The 24,276-nt window shown below is 37.1% G+C and overlaps 1 protein-coding gene across 7 annotated transcripts in view; it reads left to right on the plus strand.

Moving 5' to 3' along the window:
- Positions 1–14,596: 14,596 nt before the first annotated feature.
- The window catches only part of PLEKHA1 (pleckstrin homology domain containing A1), an 80,117-nt gene continuing 70,437 nt past the window's right edge, over positions 14,597–24,276 (plus strand). For 3 of the 7 annotated variants that reach the window (XM_074295787.1, XM_074295789.1, XM_074295780.1), the window contains exon 1: positions 14,597–14,840. The gene's annotated coding sequence lies outside the window, so the exon portion shown is untranslated. Of the gene's footprint in view, positions 14,841–15,038; positions 15,643–24,276 lie in introns of those variants that run through there. The other 4 variants (XM_074295790.1, XM_074295784.1, XM_074295783.1 and 1 more) reach the window with 4 other exon arrangements.

Genomic DNA, 24,276 nt, shown 5'->3' on the forward strand with positions numbered 1-24,276 from the left:
ATACTTCTGATGAAATATCATCTAGAAACTGTCATATATTCGATGAATAATGACAGGGTGCCTTATCTTGTCAAAAAAAATTTTTTGAATGTATTATTTAAAACTCAAAAACTAGATAAGTATAAAAGAAATATAAATAATTAATCTTTCAAAAGATTTTTTTATAAGTTTGTAGCACTTGTATTTTTGAAGTTTTAAAAAAGCTTAAAACTTTACTAAAGCTTTTGGGATGGACTGTGGATTTGTGTGTACATAAGCATTATGAAACAAATTTCTCTAAACTGCTCATAGAAAAGTCACTTGCCCAGAAGATCCTTAATGAATATTTGTTAAAATGAAGAATGCTGGCATTTATATAGTAATTTAAAATTTTCAAAAAAATCTTTATATTTACTGTTTCTTATTTGAGCCTTGTAATAGATACTATTATCCCCATTTTAAAGATGAGAGAACTGAGACTCAGAGAGTTAAGTGACTGCTCAGGGACACACAGCTAAGAAGGTATGAGAGAAGAGGTATGAATCTAAGTTCAGCATTGTAACTATTATATAACACTATCATTCTTCTTTTCAACTATAGCTATTGACATTTAGTCATTAGAATCCTCAAATCTCCCAACTAGAAGGGAGTTAAGAAGTCAGCTAGTCTAAAGATTGAAGATAAGGAAAAATGAAGTCAAGAGTATTGGGAGTAAAAGCAATGTGATTCAGTGAATGGAGCATGAATGTAGAGTCAGGAAGAGCTGATTCAAATCCCTCTGACACAAGCTTTGTGATCCTGAGCCATGCCTCAGTTTCCCTATCTGTAGAACAATGGGGTTAGGCTCCTTAGCTTGTAAATTTCTATCCAGCCATAAAGCTTTGATTCTGTATGTGATTTAAATCCAAGTCTTCCTGACTCTCAATCAGTCACTCTTTTCATTACTCCATCTGTTGATAGAAGGGGGGAAGGGAAGGGATAAAAGATTTTAAAAGAATGAAATAATAAATGAGTTATTTGATGATTACAGCAAACTGCTGGAAGATCTGGAGTGAGAGGAGATCTCCTGGCTCTCTTGATCCACTGTTCTTTCCAACACTCTAAGCTTCAGAAATAAGTGGATTCAGGAATCAAGAACTCTAATCATTCACCTAGGATGAGGAACATTGAACTGCATCTCATTTCTCCTTTTTGAAATGGAAAATCAGAAAATATCACAACTCAGTATTTCCTCTCACCTCCTCCCTTACCTAGCCTTCCTTCCCACAGCTACCTAACATAAATCTATCTCCTTAGTACCTCACACCATGTCTATTCTTGCCTTTGCTCCTGCTGTTCCCCTTTGCAAGACATTATTGCTTAGTATAAATGAACTCTTATGGTAAGTGGTGAAAAGAGAGCACATTAAATATTTATGAAACACAGCGACCATTTATTCATTCAAGAAATATTTATTGACTGCCCACTAGGTCTAAGACTTTTGAAGTAAAAAATTCATACGGGGAGCTAGAAAACTCTGGATATAAAAGAGACGTAGCACAATGGGCAGCGAAAGGAACTGAGCTAAAAAAGCAACCACCAGCACAAATCTTCAGAAATTGAAAACTATGAACTTGGGTTTTCTAGGACCCTCTCCTGGGCCCATTAGGGAGTGGCCATCATAACCTCAAATTGTAAACCAGCCAGCTGTGGCCCCAGATGAGTAGCCCGGATTCAGAAAATCTTGCCTTTCAAGTTTTCAGGCCACTGGAGCAAGAGTTTACATGTTTGGATGATAGCAGACATTCTGTGCATGGCAACTGGAGGGTTTACAAGCAGTGAGTGAGAATTAAACTAGGAGGCTTTGGATAATTAAAGCCTGATCTAATGACAGAGTGTTTAATGAGTCTGTGACCCTCACTCACCAGGACCCAGGGACCACCCCAAGCCAGATCCTCTGAGCTGGGCAATGGATTTTGTTACATACTTTCAGCCTTAGCCTGTATCATGTGCTACGTGGCAGATCAGAGTCCTAGGGAGAGCAGAGACAGAGCCAACTCTCCAGAAGTCTAGGACAGAATTATCTCCTCTACATTTCTTAAAGCTCCAGGAATTTGGGCTGTCTGCTGGCCTGATGAGAATTCCTTTCCCTTGGCTGTAGGGAACATGGATCGGGAATGATTTTCCATATTCCCAGGAAATTGACGTAGCTGCCTTTTTTTCTTTCTTTCCTTTTTTTTCTGTTTCCTAAGGGCAGGTCTCCTTCCCAGCCAGGCTGCCACAAGCATTAGTAACGCTAATGGAAGGCACTTCTGTCACCTGATTGGCTGTGTAATCTGGGCAAGTCACTTAATTATTCCTCACCCTGCAAGTAAATGAGCTAGGCAGTGGGGGTTAGGGGTCCCTTTCCCTATCTTAAAACAGCTCACATTTACATAATGCTTCAATTCCTAGAATCTTAGATTTACAGCTGGATTTTAGTTCAACAGGTATTTATTATGCACACAGTAGATGCCAGGTACGGTGCTGAAGATCACAGCCCACAGCAGAAAAGATTTCAGAGGCCATTCAGTTTAAGCCACTTATTTAATGGACAAGGAAACTGAGGTGTTGAGAGATAGCATCAGGGCAGGATAAATCTCTTTGATTCCTGAGCAAGAGTTCTCTGTACAATACACAAAGACAAACTCAGTGGGTCAATAAACATCTATTAAATAAGCTAAGGGTTAGGAATGCAGAAAGAAGCAAAGCATAGTCCCTACCCTCAGGGAGCTCACAGTCTAATGGGGCAGACAATAAGCAAACAAGTACATACAAACAAACTATAGGCAGGATAAATAGAAAACAATTAAGAGTGGGGAGGCATTAGAATTAAGAGAGATTTAGCAAGGCTTTCCAGGGAAGATAAAATAACATAATTGCTCAATTTGAAAAGATGTCATTATTCTGTGTCCACAAAGTAGGATAGAGACTTCAGTCTTGCCATTTCGTTTATGTAGGGGACTGCAAGTTAGATAGCTGAGCAGCCAAAAACTTGCTCAAGGTCATTAGGGAATTCTCTTTACCAACTTAAGTTTGCAACTGTACTACAATTTAATCTTGAGCTGTCTGGGGCACTGAGAGGTTAAGCAGTTTGGCCAATGTGACATAAACCTAAGTTTTTCTAACTCCTAGGTCATCATTGTCTCTGTTATTCCATTAGTTGATATAAGATAGGAGAAGGGCTACGAGATTTAAAAGGAAGAAAATAGTAAATATATGAATTGTAAATTAACACAGCACTTCACAGAAATTTCATTTTATTTAATCTTTCAAATAACCCTAGAATATATACTTATCTCTACCTTCCATATTCGTGACTCTCCTCATCTCAGTTTTAATATATGGCAGGTAAATATAAGCATTTTATTTTTAAATGGGATTTTTTTTTTTTTTGTGGGGGGGGAGATTTTGTGGAAGCCTCAGACACTTGGAGGCCAGCAGATGACACAGCCTATGGACAAATACTTAACCTAAATTTTATAATAAGTTATTATAAGCACCCCATAAAAGAAAAAGGAAAAATTCAGACTTCTCTGGTACAAAATGAGGGCCAAAAATTTTTATGTGGATTTTCCAGATCTCAGGAGTGTTGTGCCACTAAGCCCTGGGATGTGGAAGGAATAACTGTATTCTTATTCCCATGAGTCTGTTGTCCAATTCTTTAACCCACATAGAAAGGTCAAGCACTGGATCATTTAATCTTCTCTGTGTCTGCATTCCCATTGACAGAGCATTTAAATATAAAATTTGCAGAGGAGATTTCCAGGCAGCCAAGAATTTGCTCAAGGTCATATAGCTAATAAGTGGTAGCTAGTAGTCTTCTAAATCCCCCTTCTCTTTCCACTACATCATGGTCATATGACGAATGATTCTAAGCAGGGGTCTGCCAGAGCTGGCTCTCACCAACCAATCCTTGAGAGCCAATCTTTAGATCTTTCATTGTGAGTATTTACACCTCAGAAGTTGGCAGACTTCGAATCAGGGCTGTATTTGTTAGTTGATTGTCTAGATTTGAGAAAGTGATGGGAAAGATGCCCATTAAACTTAAAATTGTGCTGTGGATACATACATCCTTACTTATCCAACAGGGCTACTTCTGGCATTTTCTTAAATTAAAGTGGACAAAATCATATCTATGTCTGAGAATTTGGGGAAAAATCACAACACTCAACGGAGATAGTTGGAGATTCTGGCAACATTAGGGGAAAGAACCCTAAAATGGGCATTAAGATATTTGAATTCTATACCTTAGGCAAGACAGTTTATCTATTTGATATTCATTCTCCTTCTCAGTAAGATAAAGGGTCTACCACTCTAGGATTCCAGACAACAATAGGAATAACTGGATGTGAAATAGTCTCCATTCTTCTTCTTTTAAAACTTTGACGGGGGACAAGTAACCTTCTCCCTGCCTTAACCACTCAGGATTAACGTTTTGTCCTGGGGTAAAAATTTTCTGATTTTAAGTTTAGTGAAGATGAGTGAGTAAAAAACTGAACTGACCCACTATATCTGGTTCACCTCCAGACCCTAATTCATAACTAAACCAGCCACTCACCAGTCCCTACCCAGTCTGGTATCTTGCCATCAATGTATAATTTCCCAATCCAATCCATGTCTTGCTTTTGCTCTGGAAAAAATTATTGAATCAATGTTACCATTGATGTTGGAAATGGCATGATAATTTAATTTCCTATGGAAGGCAACAGGTATCTTAATGATAGAGTGCCAAATCTAGATTCAGGAAGAACTTAGTTTAAATAGGGCTTCAGACATTTCCTAGCTATGTGATTCTACCTGTCTCATTTTTTTTTTTAATTGTAAAATGGGCACTGCTATGAGAGTCAAATGAGATAATATTTGTAAAGCCTGGTACACAGCAAGCATTATATATATGCTTATTCCCTTCCTACATTGGTCCCACTCACAATCCCTGAATCCCATAACATCCTAATCCAAATCTCCTTTTCCTGGTCACCACTCTTCTATAAGTGTTGCATCCTTCTAGGGCAGGGTTTTGGTTTTTTTGTACGAGTGTCATGGGACTCTTTGGTAATGTGGTAAAGCCTGTGGATCGCTTCTCAGAATGATTTTTAAAAGTTTATTTGATATATTTTGTTTTTATATAATAAACATTTACAGATTGTCCTCTTCCCTTCACTCCATTTCATGTTTAAAAGCCTCTTGCAACAAACTAAAACAACTAAGTAAAATTAACAATAGAGGGAGATCATCTAAAATGAATGTAACATTGCACATCTGTAGCTGTTGTAACTTATAAAAATTAATAAAAATCTATATTCTCTGTCACCTCATTAAAAAGTAGAAAAGAAAAACAAACTTATTAGCATATATGTAGTCAAGTCAAATAAGTGTATTTCATCATGATTCTATGGAATCATGGATTGTCATTACATTGATCATAATTATTATAGCTTCCAGAATATCTTTATAATTGTAATTGTATAAATTGTTCATCTTTTGTTCATTTTATTCTTCATCACCTTATAAAAATCCTCAAAATTGTTCATTTTAAAATATTTGATGTTACAATATAAGTTGTTTGTCTAGTTCTGCTTATTTTATTTTGTATCAGTTCACACATATCTTTCCATGCCTTTTTGAAATCATCTGTTTCTTCATGTCTTATAGTACAATTGTATTTGATCACATCATAGACCACAAAGTATTCAGCCATTTTTCAATTCATGGGCAACACTTTAGAACTCCATAAATATTTTTGTACCTTTAAGGACCATTTCCTTTTTTTTTTTTTTTTTTTTTTTTTTTTTTTTGGATACAGGCCTGGATGTGGCAAAACTACATCTAAGGAAAATTACTGTTTAGTGACCTTTAATATGTAATTCCAACTTTCTTTCCAGAATGGTTTACTCATTCAATGGTCCACCAATCAGTGAATCAATGTACCTGTTTTCCCAAAGCTCTTCCAACATTTGTCATTTTCTTTTTTTAGTCATTCTTGCTAATTTGATGGATATGAAATGGAATCTCAGAATTGCCTTTAATTTGTCCTTCTCTAATTAGCAACATTCCCATTTATAAATCTATAAGTCACCTGAGTTTCATTCCTAGAAAAGCAAACACTTCTTCATATCCGTAGACCATTTATCCACTGAGGGATGGCTATTATTCTTATAAATTAGGTTCAATTTATCTTGGAAACAAGGACTTTTTCAGTTAAAAATGCTATACACATTCTGTCCCCCTTCAAATTCTTTTCCATTTAATATTTATATTGTTGAATTTGTTTCTGAAAAAAAACTTTTTTTTTATTTTATGTAATTAAAATTATTTTTTCTCTTCTGCAATCTTCTAATATCCTTTTTTTAATCATTAACTTTTTAAATCCATAACTCTGTTAAATAATTTTTTTCAATCTTCTCTAATTTGCTTATAATATGACTTTTTGCATTTAGGTCTTATACCCATTTATTTGGAGTATTATTGCTGTTTATTCATTTCAGTTGTATATAGCTTGGCAAAGATACTAGAGTGGTTTGCCATTTCCTTCTCTAGATCATTTTAGAGATAAGGAAACTGAGGCAAACATGAATGAATTGCCCAGGGTCAAACATCTGGTAAATATACTCCCATCTTCCTTACTCCAGGTATGATGCTCAATCCCTTGCGCCTCTAGTTGCCCCATCATTTGGAGCATTTGGTTTAAAAGTGTCAAGTTTATATAATTTGATTTCTCCCATAGGATTGCACAGAAGTAGTTTTTGTGAAATAATGAGTTCTTAATCTAGTAACTTGTGTTTGAGTTTATTGAATGCTAAATATATTTGCTTACATATGTTATGTATCTAATCAACTTCACTAAGTGACCTCTCAAATTGTTTTGAGAATTACTGCTTTCTAGTGCATTTTGAGAGCTGGCACTGCTTGGCTCTCTTTCTTCCCACTATTTTTCATTGTGACCTTTTGTTTAATGAAAAGATAGTGTGTGTATGTGTGTGTGTGTGTGTGTGTGTGTGTGTGTGCACATAACTAAAAACTAATACTGTACATATAATAGCCAAAGTAGATTTTTTTGGTAGCTTTTTATTTTTCCAAATACATTCAAGGATAGTTTTCAATATTCACCTCTGCAAAACCTTTTTCTCCCTCCTTTCCCCTCCACTTCCTTCCATAGACAGCAAGCAATTCTATATAGGCTAAACATGCAATTCTAAAAGTCTTTCTAATAGAAAAATAAACAGTAAGCTAGGATCTTTTTCAATAAAATCAAGATAAAATAAAGATTTCCATTGTTATCTTTTCTTTTTGACTTAGCACTAGAAATACTGATTATAGTAATAAGAAAAGGTAAAGAAGAAGAAATAAATATATCACTTTTCACAGATGATGTGTTGTGATTAAAGAATTCTAAAGAGGCAACTAAAATTAATTGAAAAATAACTATAAGAAACTTTCAGAATATGAAATAAATCCTTATAAGTCATCAGCATTTCTATGTAATACCAATAAAACCAGCAGAAAGAAATAGAAAAATAGCATTTTTTAAAATTACAGAATTCTAAAATACTTGGGAATTTTCCTAGCAAAATGTATAAAACCTAAATAAGTATAGCTACAAATCACTGTTTACAAAAGTAATATAGTATTAAATAATTGGGAAAATATTGTTCATCAGTAGGATGAATCAATATTATAAAAATGACAATGCTACTCAAACTAATTTTTAAATTATTTAATACCACAATCTAACTACCAAAGAATAACCCATACAGAATTCTGGGGGGTGGGGGGTGGAGAATAATGCTATTCATGAGGGTAGCACAGTTATATTTGAAATCATGGTACTTAGCAAAATACTTGTTAATTTGTTGAAGGAATCCACAATTCAGGGACCTAGCTCCTTTACTTGGTGTGCTAACCCCTGGAAGTTAGCAGACCTGGGTTCTTTCTGAGTTCTGCTCCTAGCCCATTGTGTGATTCTGAGCCAAGTCACTTCTTTCTGAGGGCCCATTTTCTTTCTCTAAAAACGGCATAGGTTAGATCAGATATTCCCCAAACTTCTATCTCTAATATTCTAGGGCCTTGCATTCTGTTCCTTCCTGTAGAAAGGCTATGCCTGTGGAAGGATTCAATGACATGATAATATTTGGGGCAAAGAGAAAGCCTTGTTCATTAGGGAAAATTTTCATCCTGAAACTCTCAGAAAGTTGCACTTAAATTTAAATAAGCCCCTACCCTGGCTACTTTGCCACCACATCATGCAATTCTTGTATTGTCAGCTTAAAGAAGTGACTAGGCTCTTACTGTAGCTTCCTATGACAATCATACGGCACAGTTGGAAGAATAAGGAGATGGAATGAAAGGGTGGCTCCTCCTACATCATGCTGAGGGCATGGATGGAGACCATCAGCTAGGCTGGCATGGAAACCAAATCAGAAGATTTTACATGGATCCTGGAGGTAATGGATCCAACAATGGATTTATTGAAGAGGAAGGTAACATGGTCAGACTTGCATTTCAGGAAGTTCAGTTTGTCAGATGAGAGAATAGACTAGAAGGGAGAGACTTGGACAAGGGAGACTAATCAGGCATGAGGCAATGAGGGGTTACACCAGTGAAAGTATTAGAAGGGAGAAGGATCATTGTATAAATTAGCTATTATAAAGATGAAATTGGTAGGACTTGCAACTGGGTGGATGTGGGGGGGAAGAGAGAGTGAGGAGTGAAGGATGACTCCCAGCTGAGAGCAGAGATGACTGACAGGTTGGTGGTACCCTTGGACTGTAATAGGAAAGACAGGAAGGAGGGTTGGCAGGGGGAACATTAACTGATGTCACTTTGGGATGAGTCAAGTTTGAAGTGTTTATGGGTTAGAATCGCTGCTGACCTAAAGCAGTATCCAGAATTATTAAGAGGTCCCAAAGCTATATGGAGATCTGAGAAAATCCTTGTTGCATAATGAGAATTGACATTTATATAGAACTTCCTCATTTACAAAGCATTTTAAGACGTTATTTCCTTTGATGCTTGTAGCAGCTCTAAGAAACAGGTGGTACAAGTATGACGATTCCCAGTTTACATATGAGCCAACAGAGTCAGGGAGGTTAAGACTTGCCCATAGTCACAAAAAGCTAGTAAATGTCAAGGGTAAAATTCCAGTCTAGATCTCTTCTGCTTCCAACTATGTTGATTTTTCTACCATACTATGAAAGCTTTAAGAAAAAAAAAAAAAAAAAAAAAAAAAAAAAGTATGATTGAAGAACATCTCAGTTATACTGAACTGAATTTTTAAAACTTTTTGCCTAATTTTGATAGACTTGACTGAGAGCTATAATATAACATGTATGTTGGTCTTGGTAAACCTTCTTAGTGGAGTAGAAACTTGAAGAGATAATACAAGCATTAATTGGAAATGATTGGAATATTATCCAACTAGAAGAAATTTTCTGAGATTAAAACCAGCTGCTTTCCAGCATATTCCAGAGAGAAACTGATTATCAAACTTTCTCTGGTATATGGCCTTTCACGCTGACTCATTTTTGAGTTCATAAACCATAATGTAGGCTCATATCTTCTCTAACTCCAGAAATATATAGTGTACATATGTATAAATTTGCTATATAAAATTGCCCCAACAATGAAATAGGGTATAGGAATATAAATAGGGTATAGGAAAGTAAAAATTATATTTTTAGATTAAATACCAGAACTTTTCTTTTTCAGGTATATAAACATGATCTCCCCAGCAAACCCTTTACATAGATTTTTTTCCTTGGGTCAATTGACCCTAAAGGCAAGAGAGATTATGTACTTCCTGTTTCAATCAACTAACATGCCTTAGGCTCCTTGAAATATCTTTATCTTTCTAAATGCAGAGGACAACCTGTGAGTGGTTGGTTGACTGACTAATTCTAGAATCTATTCTTTTCCCTCCCCTTTGCCAGAGGCAAAGTAGGTTGATTAGACTGTCTCATTGCCAGTTCTGGCTGGCTGGTAAAAGCATTAAAAAAAAATCCACTTCCCGTAGCCTCACCCAGCTCTAGTCCTTAACTTCAGGAGAGAAAAGTTACTGGAAAAAAAAGAAAAGTGCTGACCAAGTATTTGGATGGAATAGAAAGGAGAGCAGAATTCTGGAATGAATGGCATTAATTTGCTGAAGTTGCAGCTGAACCTGAAAATTCATTCCTGAACCATGAGCCAAACCAAAGTTTAATTAATTCTTTTCTTTTCTTTTCTTTTCTTTTCTTTTCTTTTCTTTCTTTTCTTTTCTTTTCTTTTCTTTTCTTTCTTCTTTCTTTCTTTCTTTCTTTCTTTCTTTCTTTCTTTCTTTCTTTCTTCTTTCTTTCTTTCTTTCTTTCTTTCTTTCTTTCTTTCTTTCTTTCTTTCTTTCTTTCTTTCTTTCTTTCTTTCTTTCTTTCTTTCTTTCTTTCTTTCTTTCTTTCTTTCTTTCTTTCTTCTTCCCTCCCTCCCTCCCTCCCTCCCTCCCTCCCTCCCTCCCTCCTCCTCCTCCCTCCCTCCTTCCTTCCTTCCTTCCTTCCTTCCTTCCTTCCTTCCTTCCTTCCTTCCTTCCTTCCTTCCTTCCTTCCTTCCTTCCTTCCTTCCTTCCTTCCTTCCTTCCTTCTCCTTTTCTTTTTTTCTTTGTCTTTCTCTCTCTCTCTCTCTCTCTCTCTCTCTCTCTCTCTCTCCTCTCTCTCTCTCTCTCTCTCTCTCTCTCTCTTTCTCTCTCTCTCTCTTTCTTCTTTCCTTCCCTCCCTTCCTCTCTCCTACCTTCCTTCTTTCCTTCCTTCCTGCTAAACTAAATTTATTTCTAAAACTATTGAAGCTGGGCAAAACTAGGAGATAAGAATATTGACAAACTGAAGTGGTGTTTTATTCATTCAGTTCAAATGTTTGACCCAAAGACATCACAAACAAGCAGAAGACACTTCAAAGTTACTTTTCTTCATATAATTTACTGCAGGTTTGCAATCTAATTGTCTTTTCTCTACTTATTAAAAAATAATCAGTTTCATTCTTTGTGATGTTATTTGGTGCTCATACCTACCCATTCTGTTTCTTTAAAAAGTGCATGATATAGACATCTGGTTTTTAATAATTTGACTTTTCATTTTTTCCTCAGGAACTATAGATTTCTCTTGATTTTAACCTAGTCCCATCTTTGTGTTAAAAGTATCAAGTATCAGAGTGTATATTGATCTGCTAGAGAGTCTTACCATTTTGTAGAATTTATGCGCCACTTTGTCTTTAGCAACTGATGTTACTGAATGAGCAGCAATCATCTTCATTGTACTGAAGCCTCAAACAGGGCAGTACCTAAGTGACTTAAGAGTTTGTCTTGAATTAAACTGTCCCATCACAGCATTATTATATTGTTATGGTAATACTCTCTATCTCTGTCTGTCTGTCTTTCTCTTTCTGAAAATAAAGTAATTTACTCTTCTACAAATCCTGACATTCTACTTCGGTTTTCTACAAATGTTCAAAGGTCACTGTTGCTGAGTCAAAAATGACATTTACCTGTGCTTTCTGCACCAGAAGACATAGTCCTACAGTCCACAGTTTGATGCTTTTCTCCTTCTACCAATATAGCTAAAAATGAAATCCTTGTGGTGTTGTAGTTTCATTGTTAGGCCAGTTCTTCTGTCACTTATATCAGGTGAGTTTTTTTTCCCTGAAAGAAAACAAACAGTCCTTAGTGCTGGACTGGCTCAGAAAACTAAGGCTAAAATGCATTTACCTTGAAGGGAGCTTCCTGATGGCCTCTGGCCAGATTGACATGGTTTCTTGGTCATGAAAGGACATAAAACTACCCCCATTCAGAACAGAGTCCTTTCCACTTAATGGATATCTTAAGATGTCGCACCCCTCCCTGAAAACCAGACACATTTCTAAATTTCACATAGAAGCAAAGGGGGCTGAGTCTACCTTGGCTAAGAACTTCAGCAAACTTGTTGAATATCCTCTCTGCTATGGCTAAGTAAATCTTCTTTTGTTAACCATTGACCTATGTACAAGCCTCATTTACAATATGGAACCTAAATTAACAAGAGACTCCGGAATCCAATTTCCTCATCATACCACACATTTTTATTAATCCTTTATTGTCTGTTTTTGCTACTGTTTTTTTTTCTTTTCCATATTTAGATTGAAAGCAGTGATCTCATGAGATATACCTAAAATGTTATGATTATTAATCCATGAATAGTTAGTGAAATAGTGTCTAAACTGAGATGATAGATGTGATAGTTAAAAAGTGGACTTGTTTTGAGTTTGGATGCCTGTGATTTTCCGTACTGTTAGGTAGGATCATTCTGAAGAACTTAGAGATTTTGACAATTGTAGAGTGTAATGTTCTTTGTTCGGTTTTCCAGTGGTCTCTGGGGCAGCCTTTCTTTCAGTTAAGTAATCACCAGGAGAGTAGCCAGGTATTAAAGTCCAAATCCTTTATTATCTCTTTGCAGCTTTCTTAGAGGCACAAATCTATTTTATAGAATTTTTAAACGTGACTATAACTTCTGTTTGAAGGCTCCAAGCAATAGGGCATTCACTTTTCTCAGCAATCTATTCCAATAATTTTTGAGAAAACACTTCCTTATATCAAAGATGAACTTTCTCTCTATAAACTTTTAGTTCTACTCATTTGTACTAAACACAATAAATTTTATCCCTTTTTTTTTTTTACATGTGCCCTCTTGTATCAGAAACTTTTCCCTGCCTAAATAGCACTTTAGGGACCACTTCACTTTTTTTTTTTTTTATAATAGCCTTTTATTTTTCAAAATACATGCAAAAATAACTTTTGACATTTACACTTGCAAAAATGTTCCAATTTTTTTCTTCCTCTCTCTCCAACTCTCCCCATCTTTAGGCAGCACATAATCCAATATAGGTTAAACATCTGCAACTGTTCTAAACATATTTCCACATTTATCATGCTACACAAGAAAAATCAGATCAAGAGGGGGGAAAATGAGAAAGAAAAAACCCAAGCCAACCACATCGTCAATAACAAAGGTGAAAATACTAAGTTGTGGGGCAGCTAGGGGGCGCAGTGAATAGAGCACCAGCCTTGAATTCAGGAGGACCTGAGTTTAAATCTGGTCTCAGACACTTAACACTTCCTCGCTGTATGACCCTGGGCAAGTCACTTAACCCCAGCCTCAAAAAAAAAAAAAAATACTAAGTTGTGGTGCACATTGTCTCCATGGTTTTCTTCCTGGATGCGGACAGCTCTTCCCATCAGGCCTATTGGAATTGCCTAGAATCATCTCATTGTTGAAAAGAGCCACGTCCATCACAAAATCTTGTTGCTGCTGTGTACTGTGTTCTCCTGGTCATGCTCATTTCACTCAGCACCAGCTCATGTCAGTCTCCCCAGGCCTCTCTGAAATCATCCCGCTGATCGTTTCTTATAGAATGATGCTATTCCATAACATTCATACACTACAACTTATTCTAGTCTTCTTACTCCTCTTGTCCAACTCATACTCTCTGATTTCTCGATATTTTCCTCCTTTCTGTTCCACAAACAAGATACCGCACTCAGCTGTGCTAGTCTCCATGTCTGAAATGCGCTTCCTCTGTACCTCCTGGCTTCCCTCTTGTTATTTTGCCCTCTTACTCTAAAGGCCTCTTGTGAATTTGGGAGACATTCTTCTTTCACTATTAGAATCAATCTGGTTTTTTCCCCACTTTATGGTGAGTTCATGCTTTTTCTCATTTCTCTATAGTGCCTCCCATCACAATTGGACATTTAGTGGAACATTCTCACTCTCCTTACTTGGGCCAGGTAATTCATATTGTGCTAGAACCCCTGCTAGAAAGTTCTTTAAAAGGCAGTTAGATCTTGAGAGCTCCAAACCTTATGAGCTTTTCTTCAGGGTCCTAAAGCTCTTTCTTACTCTCCTTTATATCACGCATCTGAATTTATTATAAATTCAGATATAAATATTATAAGTGATTTAATCATTTCTCTGAAGATTTGTGTTCATGGCTTGGGACGGAGGGAAGAGATGGAAATGGAATTGAATTCAATTTTAGGAAATATCCATTTTCAGCGCACTATGTGGAGACTTTCGGGAAGAACTAAGGTATAAAGAAGTTTATTTCCCAGGTCACTCAAATCTGCCCCCGCCACGGTTTTCTTCTCCCCGCTACAGGGTAGCACGCAAAGCTCCAATCCTGATGACAGACAGATGGTTGAACTCCGGTGTTTCAGCCAGGAATCTCGAGCCCTCTCTTTTCTAATAAAACTACAAATCCCGGCAGGCCCGGCAGGTTCAGCGAGGCGCTTCTTCCTGACGAGGGGGAGGGGTAACACCCACTCCAGGGCGGACTCCGACCCCAGAACAGGCAGCATATTCCCTGGGCCTTTTCAGAGCAGAGAACTACTGAACCCAACAGGCCGCGCCAGCGGGATTGCGGCCTCGGCGCCGCGCGGCATGCCGGGACATGTAGTTTCTTTGGGACGGGAGAAAGGGAGGGACCGGCTTTGGAATCTCAGCTGCTGTCTGAAGTAGGGAGGCGAAGAAACGAGCCGGCGCGCCTGCGCAGTTTTTCGGGTTCGGTCCGCCGCCGTCGCTGCTCCTGCTCTGTGCCTGTGGGACTCTGGCGGGGAGGGGCGGGGGGGACTCGGAGCGGAACGGATGCTCCCGTGCGTGCGGAGGGATCTAATAAAGTTTTCGGAGGAGGAGACAGCGGGGGGATCCTTGCGGAGGGGCGGGGCCGGGGCGAGAGGGGCCGGAGGCTAAAAGAAGAGAGCCCGCGGGACGCCGGCGAGAGGAGAGCCGCGGAGCGAGCCGAAGTGCTGGGGATCGTCCCTCTCGTGCCCCCGTTGGAGAACCGGCCCGGGACCCCTGGTAAGTTCCCAGGTGGGGGCAGGGGCGGCAGCCGCGCAGCCCTCCCCTTCCCCCGCTTACTGAGGCGAGGGGCGGGCCCTTCCCGGGACGCGCCGGGGCCCCGGGGGAGTGGGGGGAAGGTCGCGGGCGGGGCCACCCCGGGCGGAGCCGCAGCCTCCCGGCGCGCTCCCGGCCGGTCCCCCGATCTTCCCTCCATCCCTCATCCCGTCTCCCTCCATCCCTCTCCGCGCTCGGGGAAAGCTCCTTTTCTTCTAAAAACAAATCTCCAACTTTGCCGCTTTGGGCGGCTTTGAGGACTGGGGGAGGGGGCGCAGCCCGGGGTCCGTGAACTTGCGGCTGTGGCGCGGCCGCTGGGCTCTCCGGGCTCCGTCTGGGGCGCCCAAGTTCCGGGCCCCCCGCGGAGAGACCGAGGGGGAGCGCCGGGGGAAGCCGCCCGCCCCAGCGGAGAGGTCGCAGCCGGCGCTGTCTAGAAGGAGACGGGCGCGGGTCCGGCCCAGGGCCGGCAGCTGCCGACCCTCCGGCGGCCGCCCTTATTATTCTGACATCACCTTCCCTAGCTGCCTCCTCCGAGGGCGAAGCCCGGCAGGGAAGCCCGGGAGAGAGAGCGATTTCTCAGGGAGAGCTGATGCGGCAGCAAAGTTAGCCGGTAATGGGTTTTGTTCTCCCATCGGGGAAATACTGCCAAGTGTTGTGTGCCGGGGGGTCTTCTACTTCAGTGACAGAGTCCTCCAGGTGTGTACATTCCGCCGGAAGCTCGTGTGGAGCCTTTTCCCCTTTACTGCATTGACAGAGGATTCTCTAGGTGTGTGAATTTGCTGGAAGCTTTATGTTAAGCTTTTTTATCTACGTCGTTGACCGAGGGTTCTCCTGGTGTGTACATTTCTGCTGGAAACTTTAAGCCTTACCCCCTCCCCCTTACTTCATTGATAGAGGGTTCTTTAGGTGTATGTATGTATGCTGGAAGCTTTATGTTAAGCTTTTTTTTTTTTTCCCCCTACTTCATTGACAGAGGGTTCTCCAGGTGTGTAAGCCTTACCCCCTCCCCCTTACTTCTTTGATAGAGGGTTCTCCAGGTGTGTAAGCCTTACCCCCTCCCCCTTACTTCATTGATAGAGGGTTCTTTAGGGGTATATATGTATGCTGGAAGCTTTATGTTAAGCTTTTTTTTTTTTTTTTTTTTCCCCCTACCTCATTGACAGAGGGTTCTCCAGATGTGTAAATTTCTGCTGGATACTTGTGTTAAGCCTTACCTCCTCCCCCTTACTTCATTGATAGAGTGTTCTTTAGGGGTATGTATGTATTCGGGAAGCTTTATGTTAAGTTTATTTTTTTTCCTACTTCATTGACAGAGGGTTCTCCAGGTGTGTACATTTCTGCTGGATACTTGTGTTAAGCCTTACCTCCTCCCCCTTACTTCATTAATAGAGTGTTCTTTAGGGGCATGTATGTATGCTAGAAACTTTATGTTAAGCTTATTTTTTTTCCTACTTCATTGACAGAGGGTTCTCCAGGTGTGTACATTTCTGCTGGATACTTATATTAAGCCTGACTCCCTCTCCCTTACTTCATTGATAGAGGGTTCTTTAGGGGTATATATGTATGCTGGAAGCTATGTTAAGCTTTTTTTTTTTTTTTTTTCCCTACTTCATTGACAGAGGGTTCTCCAGGTGTGTACATTTCTGCTGGATACTTATATTAAGCCTTACACCCTCCCCCTTACTTCATTGATAGAGGGTTCTTTAGGGGGTATGTATGTATGCTGGAAGCTATGTTAAGCTTTTTTTTTTTTTTTCCTTCATTGGCAGGGTTTCCTAATTATATGGAAGCTGTGTTAAGTCCCTCCCTACTCCCCCTTAGTTATCTGAGGATTCCTAGATGTATGATTGGCACTTGCCGGCTCCTTTGCCCCCTTTCCTAGGTGTAGCACTTTTGCTGGAAGTTGTTAAGCTTCCCCCTCCCTCCCTACGTCATTAACAGAGGTGTATGATTGCTGATAGAAACTGCTTCCCCTTTTCTCCTCATAACCTTATGAATGCTGATTAGATGTTGTGCTAAGCTCCCCCCTTCCATTTCATTTACTGAGTTCCTCCTAGGTGTATGCACAGTGATGGAGGCTGTTGTGCTTCCCTCTTCCCTTCCTAGCACATTGACTGAGGATTCCCTAGATGTAAGGATTGTACTCGAAGCTATATTATGGTATATGAATTATGTTGAAAGCTTAGAATTTTCTTTTTCATTTTTTTGATTAGAGGATTTCAAATTCTAGGTATGTGACTTCTGCTGGAAGGTGTGTTAAGCTTCCCCCTTCTCTTACTGTATTGACAGAGTTCCTAGGGGTATGATGCTGATCAAAACGGCTTCTTATTTTCCCTCCCTACTTCATTGTGTTCAGTAGATATGAATTCTATTTGAAGCTTAAATGAGTTTTTTATTCTTTTACTTCATTCATATAAGATTCCCTAGCTATATGAATTCTACAAGAAGGTGTTGTGGTGAAGCAAAATCTATCTTTGAGTGTGTAGGTAACAATGAAACTAATTTTTATTTTAATAGTTTTTATTTATCAGATATATGCATGGGTAATTTTACAACATTAACAATTGCCAACCTTTTGTTCTAAGTTTTCTCCTCCTCCCCCCCCCCCACTAGATGGCAGGTTGACCAATACATGTTCAATATGTTAAAGTATAAATTAAATACAATATATGTATACATGTCCAAACAGTTGTGAAACTATTTTTTTTTTAAACAAATACTTTTTTTTTTTCATTTTAGGGCATCAAACTTGTAGGTAAACTCTTATTTTGAGGTCCATATGCTATTTCCATTTTACAGATAATCCCAATTTACAGATGAAGAAATTGAGATCCAGAAAAGTTATGTGATTTGCCCACGACTGGGCTCTCCCTAGGTGCTAGAAATAGAATGACTCAAATTCAAGGCTTTTTTCCATCTAGCTGAGATGAGCTGCAATCATCTTCAGTGAGTGGTTTGTGAATTTTTTAAGCTGCCTCTCAGTCGTCCTGGGCAAATCAAGACAGAAAAGGCATAAAGACAGTGAAAGTGACCTTATTCATATTGTTATTATTTTTCTTTGTTGCAAGACCAAATATCTGTACCATGTATTATATATGTATAGGTAATATTAGTTGTTAATTGATTGAATAATGAACAGTCAATTTTTGAGCACATGGTGGAAAAAGAAGATTTAAGGAAGGAAAATTGTTAGCCTTTTTTGATTTTTTTTAATTTTTTTTTATTTCCCCTTGCCTATTTTTGCTCTCTTGGAAGTTTACTGTGCTTGTTTATTATACATCTCGTTTCTTTCCTCTCCCATCTATCTTTATCCAGATTAACAAGGTGTCTTTCTGCAGTGGTTTAATAGAATAAGCTTTATGAATGGGGATTTTTTTTTTTTTTTTTTTTTTTTTTGTCATAAAAACTTTTATAGGTGTCCAGTATTTGGAATATGTGACATACTGTGTCATTTGTACAATTGTTTCGAACCTTAAAATTAGTCAATCAGATTTTTTTTGTTTGATTCAATAGAAAGAGTGGTAGGTTTGGGGTCAGAAAACCTAACCTGGACTTAATCTTACTTGTGACACTTAAAAAACCTAGATGTACCTAACCTGGACTTAATCTTACTTGTGACACTTAAAAAACCTAGATGTACCTAACCTGGACTTAATCTTACTTGTGACACTTAAAAAACCTAGATGTACCTAACCTGGACTTAATCTTACTTGTGACACTTAAAAAACCTAGATGTAACTTTTGGCTAATCATTCAGCCTAATGATCTTCGGTTACCATTTCTATACATGTGAGGAAAGGGTTGACTACTTAACTTCCCCAAGATTCTTTCTTGCTTTACATTTGTGATCTTTAGATTACACATCCTTGCATATTTTTTCTGTTGTACATATTTATATTAAATTCTTCACAGACTTTACATAAACATGACATGATTAGGAAAAAAAATAAATTAATTTGCAAAATGTTATCTTTTCATTTTTAATACCATCCCAAACTAAGTGTTTTTGCAAAAAGACAGCTTAAAGAATATTGAACTTTAAATATTTCTTTCCATACTTTATCAAAGCTCATGCATTGATAGTAAGAATGAATTGCATTCAACAGAGAGGGTTTCTCCAAATATAGTTAGACTTTTCTTTACTTCCTAACTTGCTTACTTATTCCTAGTGTAGTACAGTTGTAGAATACTGTTTGTTAATTAGCTAGTATTTATTAAACACCTAAGTACCATGTGCCAAACACTGTGTTATATGCTGGGAATACAAGTACAGAGAATGAATTTCAATTTTAAAACATGGCAAAATTTTGCATTATAAATGTTTAGTTCATTTATAATGCTGTATCTCTCTCTCTCCTCCCTTTCTCCCTTTCCTCCTTCCCAATATTTCCATTAGCCAGTAATGGTAGGCTGTATATGGCCCAAGTTGTTCTTTAATATATTGAAATGAATGTGTATACACATATATAGAAAATACATTTTGCAAAATTAAGGTATTGGAGATATTTGAATTTATATTAATTTTGCTCACTTCTGTTAATTAGTATTTTCGTTGTTGCTTTAGAAAAAAGTAATAGATTAGTCCATTTTCAGTGCCATTGGGATATGAACATTGGAGAGAGTATATAAAATTAAAGTAGGTTAGTTGTATATGAGTTGGCTTTTTTTCCTGTATGCAATAGTTTATCAACCAGAATAAGAAAGACAGTAAAACAGGATAGCATTACAATTGTTAGGAAACTCCCATGAGCTCATAATCCGGAAGGACTTTTTTAGAAGTGCTTAAGGATGTTATAGTTTTTTGTAAAGATAACTATGCATCAGGTTCTACTTGTGAACATTGTAAATTGTAAATCAATCATAGACCATTGAAAATTCTTAGGGAAAAAACCTAAACATTTAAAAATGCTATTAACAATCATAAATATTCTTGAGTTTAAGAGCAGCTTTGTCTCTTTAAAAGTACTATCTATATTATATATTTGACAAGTAGTCACATACTGAGAATTCCACAGTTGTTTTGACGTTGTGACACTTTGTGATACTGAATGGCATTACAAATTATGATAATGTATTTGGTTTAATTATTAGCTTAATGTGAGAGATTTTGACATTGAAATGCATTATTTGGAACAAAATAAATCCCTATACTTGTTGTCTCAATTCTCATTTGAAAATGGGGAAGAAAAGTAGTGTTTAGAATATAGCAATTATTCAAATGTTAGTCACTGTGATACCCTATTGTGTAATACCAACTGCAGCATTTGGGATTTTCAATCTTAATGTAATTTTTCCAAGGAGATAAATTCATACAATTGAATATGTAATTGTTGGTAAGCCTATTATTAAATTATATTTTGAATTTTCCAGTTTATTTTTACTGAGCTCTACTTCCTATGTAAAATAAGTAATTGTTCCATTTTATTTGTATTTAGATGTATATAGTATGTTTTTTCTTCTAGTTGTAATTACATAAACTTTAGAAGTACATAAAATTGAATATGAAATAAGTGTTTGGGATTATGGAAATACTGTTTTTCAGGGAGTTTTAGTAGACTTAAAAGCTTGACATGTATGTGCTATTAAATTATTTTTAGAAACAAAAAATATGAATGGGATATTTTCTTTGAAAAATAAGGCCTTCCGGTTGGGGTTTGTTAGAACCAACAGGAATCTCTTAATCTAATGAGAGGAAGGAAACTTTTTTTTAAAACTGCCTTAACCCAAAGTATTCTTTCCTCCCTTAAAGTTGCTGTGTGATATAGAATGTATGGGTGTTTAATTTCTAGAAGGAAATATATAAATATATTTTTCTTTTGCAAACAGGCACTTTAGGAAATCTTTTGTTTAGTACAGGGTTGCTTTGATTTAAAAAGCTTCTTTACCAAATATAAGGTCTGTTTTTAATCTCAAAAAAAATTGATGGCTCCCCATATGATAGTTATATTATTAGTCTGTTTTGAGAAAATACATATTGGTTAAAAAAAAAAAAAAAAAGCTATTGTGAATTCATTGGATCTTTTAAAATGAAATTAGTATTTAATTCATCACAACAGTATTTGTTTGCTTAAAAGTAATCAATATTTTGTATGTGTGAAAATTCAATCTAGAAGGAATATTTGCTTAATTGTTATAACTGAGTTATTTAGTAAGCTGTCTCAATGCAATAATTCTGTCCCTCACAATCTTTGATCCACAAATTGGGAGATAGATAGTATAAGCTTTCTTTGGATTGGAATTTTTGTTGAATGTGAAGAAAATCAAAGAGTTTTGGTGAATTGCAATAGTTTTAAGTAAATGTAAAGTTACCATTTGAAATACTTCAAAACCTTGAATTTTTTAAAATTTTTAATAGTTGAACTTTCTTGATAGCAGAGCAGAAAATCTTTTAACTTTAATTGTTAGGGATGGAGATCTTCAAATGCTTAATTGTTAGGGATGGAGATCTTCAAATGTTATACTTTTTGTTCCCCTTTTAAACCTATTGACTTTTTCTTTTGATGTTTCAAGGTCATTATAATGGATCACAATTATTATACGCCACTATATCTAGTGATATTCTTAGGGCTTATTGGGGTCTAAGAGAACCTTTTGCTCCCAGGCTTAATGGCCCTAGAATACTGTCATTTTGGGAGTTACATTTTTAGAGTAGTCTCCTTTTCTCTTCCAATTCTCTCAATTCCTCATAATAGTATGTATATTTCTCTCTCTGGCTACTTTTAATCTGTGGTAGACTAAGAAACTGAAAATCAGTAACAATAACTTACATTTATGTTATGCTTTGTGGTTTGCAAAACGGTTTCCTCACAACAATCCTGTGAGTTGGAATAGTAGGTTTAAGCATATTTTCATTTCCATTTTACAAGAAACCAGAGCTCAGGGAGCTTATGTGTCTTGCATATGGTCACACATAACTAGTGTCTCTCAGTTTTGGGATTTAGGACTCTCTACTGCCTTGTCTACTACATGCTGCTGACTGCCAAGCTCTAGTTGTTTTCAAAGCTACAAATAACTAACTCTTTGAGGTATCATCTAAGTTAAAACATACAGACTTAAACGTAAGGGCATTTTTTGCTGCTTAGAATCCTTTTTTGATTAATTCCTGTCTCTGAATTGTATTCTGTATAGATGAGGTTCTCACTTAAAAGCTTTGGATGGGCAAGCTATCTCTGTGCAGTTTTCATCTGTTTTATTTAATTCATTTGCTTTTTGTTTTCAGATTTCATTGTTTAGTTAAATCAAATTTGGATGAAAGAACTACAGATAATACTTGTATGGTAATTGTGGCATTTAGAATCATGGTATCTCATAGATGTTGAGATGGGAGAGGATCTTGGAGATTTTAGCCAACCCTATTGTTTTAAAGTCTAGAAAACTGAGGCCCAAAGTGGTTAAGATTTTCCTTGCTCAAGGTCACAGGCCTTTTGAAAACCAAGATTTGAATCTAGACCCTGGGTAATTTAGGTCTTAATGGTCTTTTATTTCTTAATTGAACATTATCAATCAGGATAAGCTTATGATTACTCCTCAATTAGAGCTTAAAAAAAAAAAAAAGAAAATAGGGATTAAACTTCTTGACTGAGTAGATTTTTAACTGAATAGATTTATTTAACTCTGCTTCTTCAGAAAAGGATCTCTTCTCAGCTGGTTTAGATTTTGCTTCCTCTGGCAAGATTTTGTTTATTAAGGACTGATTGATTGTTCATGATCTGATAGGATGGCCCAAGAGCTGAGTGACAGTGGGCGGCTTCCAAACCTTATAACCATGCTTGTGTGTACTATTTAATACTCAGTGACTTACTTTGATATGTGAAACTTTAAGCAACACTGTATTTTAATTTAGAGTTGAAGTGTTTGTGTGTATACTTCTCTTTTATAAATATGTTTATATATATTTCATTTGTTATTGATTACATTATTCAATTATTATTCAAATTATTCAGCTAGATACAATGGCTAGAGCCCTGATTTTAGAGTCAGGTGAAGAATACCAGAGTTCAGTGTGGCTTTTGATACTGACTAGGCAGGTGATCCTGGGCATGTCACTTAATCCTATTTGCTTTAGCTCATCTGAAAATGAGCTAGAGAAGGAAGTGGTAAACCTCTCTAATATGTTTGCCAAGAAAACCCCAAATGGGCTCACTAAAGAATCAGATGTGATCAAACAGTAACAGATTATTCAGAGCAAACTGGCAAAGATTGATAAAGAGCCAGCTCTTTATATAATAAAAATGTATAAAAGAGGTTTTTTGTTTTTTTTTTTCCTTTTTATAATATAATTCATTATTTGCCTTGTGACTTCATCATATAAGGTTACAGTGCTTTTGCATTTTGGGAGCCATTTCTGATTTTAAATGGATGTTACTGTTTAAGAGTTCACTGTGTTGCATACTCTGTTTGGGGTGCAGTTTGATATGAACTGTCTTCTGAAGGATTTTATAATTGGCCTTTTCAGTAGAAGAACAGTTGTATTTGGAGCCATAGAAGCTTCTGCAGAATTCTGCCTTCAGAATGTGATTGCTTTTTTGTTTTCTGTTAGAAATTCTTTATCCGTAGATGTTCAAAGTTTTGTAACACTGAATCTAAACTTTCATTCGTTATGACCAACACAGTTCAGTTCAGGGGACCCATTTAGAAAGTTTATTGGCAAATGGAATAAATCTAGAGGAGAGTAACTAGTTTGATGAGGGGACTCAAACCCATGTTAAAGTGTATATTAATGATTGAAAGAATTTGTGGTTGTTTAGCCAAGTTGAAAGATTGTCATATAGAAAAAGGCTGAGTTATGTTTTTTTTTTTTTTTTTTTTTTTTTGCGTCTTCATGGCTAGAATTAAGAAAAATGGATGGAAGTCATTTAGAAAGGCATATTTTCCCTTTATCTTGTAAGGAAAAAGCATACTTTACAAAAAAGGAATGGGGCTGCCTTGATGCATTAGTTTCCCCCACTTTTAGAAAATATTTTTACATAGACTGGGATTAGATGCCATTTTTGAAGTATCTTTCAGCTCTTGATTCAGCATTTTCTGTGTTCATTATAAATAGCAATAAGTCAAATGATATAGGTACATTTCCATTTCAAGTCCCCAGACATGATTTATGAATCCACTATGTCCAGAGCCTAGTTCTGAATGTCAGAATGGAAGAATGGGTTTACAAATTTCCTTTTCTTTCCTATACTGCTCCAGATTGAAGAAGTAAATTTTCCTAGGCCATAGACTTGATATGTTGGACTGTGCTCTAGGCTGTGTAACCCAAAACTTTCTGGGAAGTGTACAGAAGCTGAGTTCTCCCTTTTCTCTGCTTTTCAATGCTCCCAGCTCATTCAGTTTCTTCAGAGCCTTTCACATTGACTTTCACATCTTATTTTTCTCTTTTCATCCTTTACAGAAATTGAGATGG

This window comes from Sminthopsis crassicaudata, chromosome 2, assembly GCF_048593235.1.
Source record: "Sminthopsis crassicaudata isolate SCR6 chromosome 2, ASM4859323v1, whole genome shotgun sequence".
NCBI classification, from domain to species: Eukaryota; Metazoa; Chordata; class Mammalia; order Dasyuromorphia; family Dasyuridae; genus Sminthopsis; species Sminthopsis crassicaudata.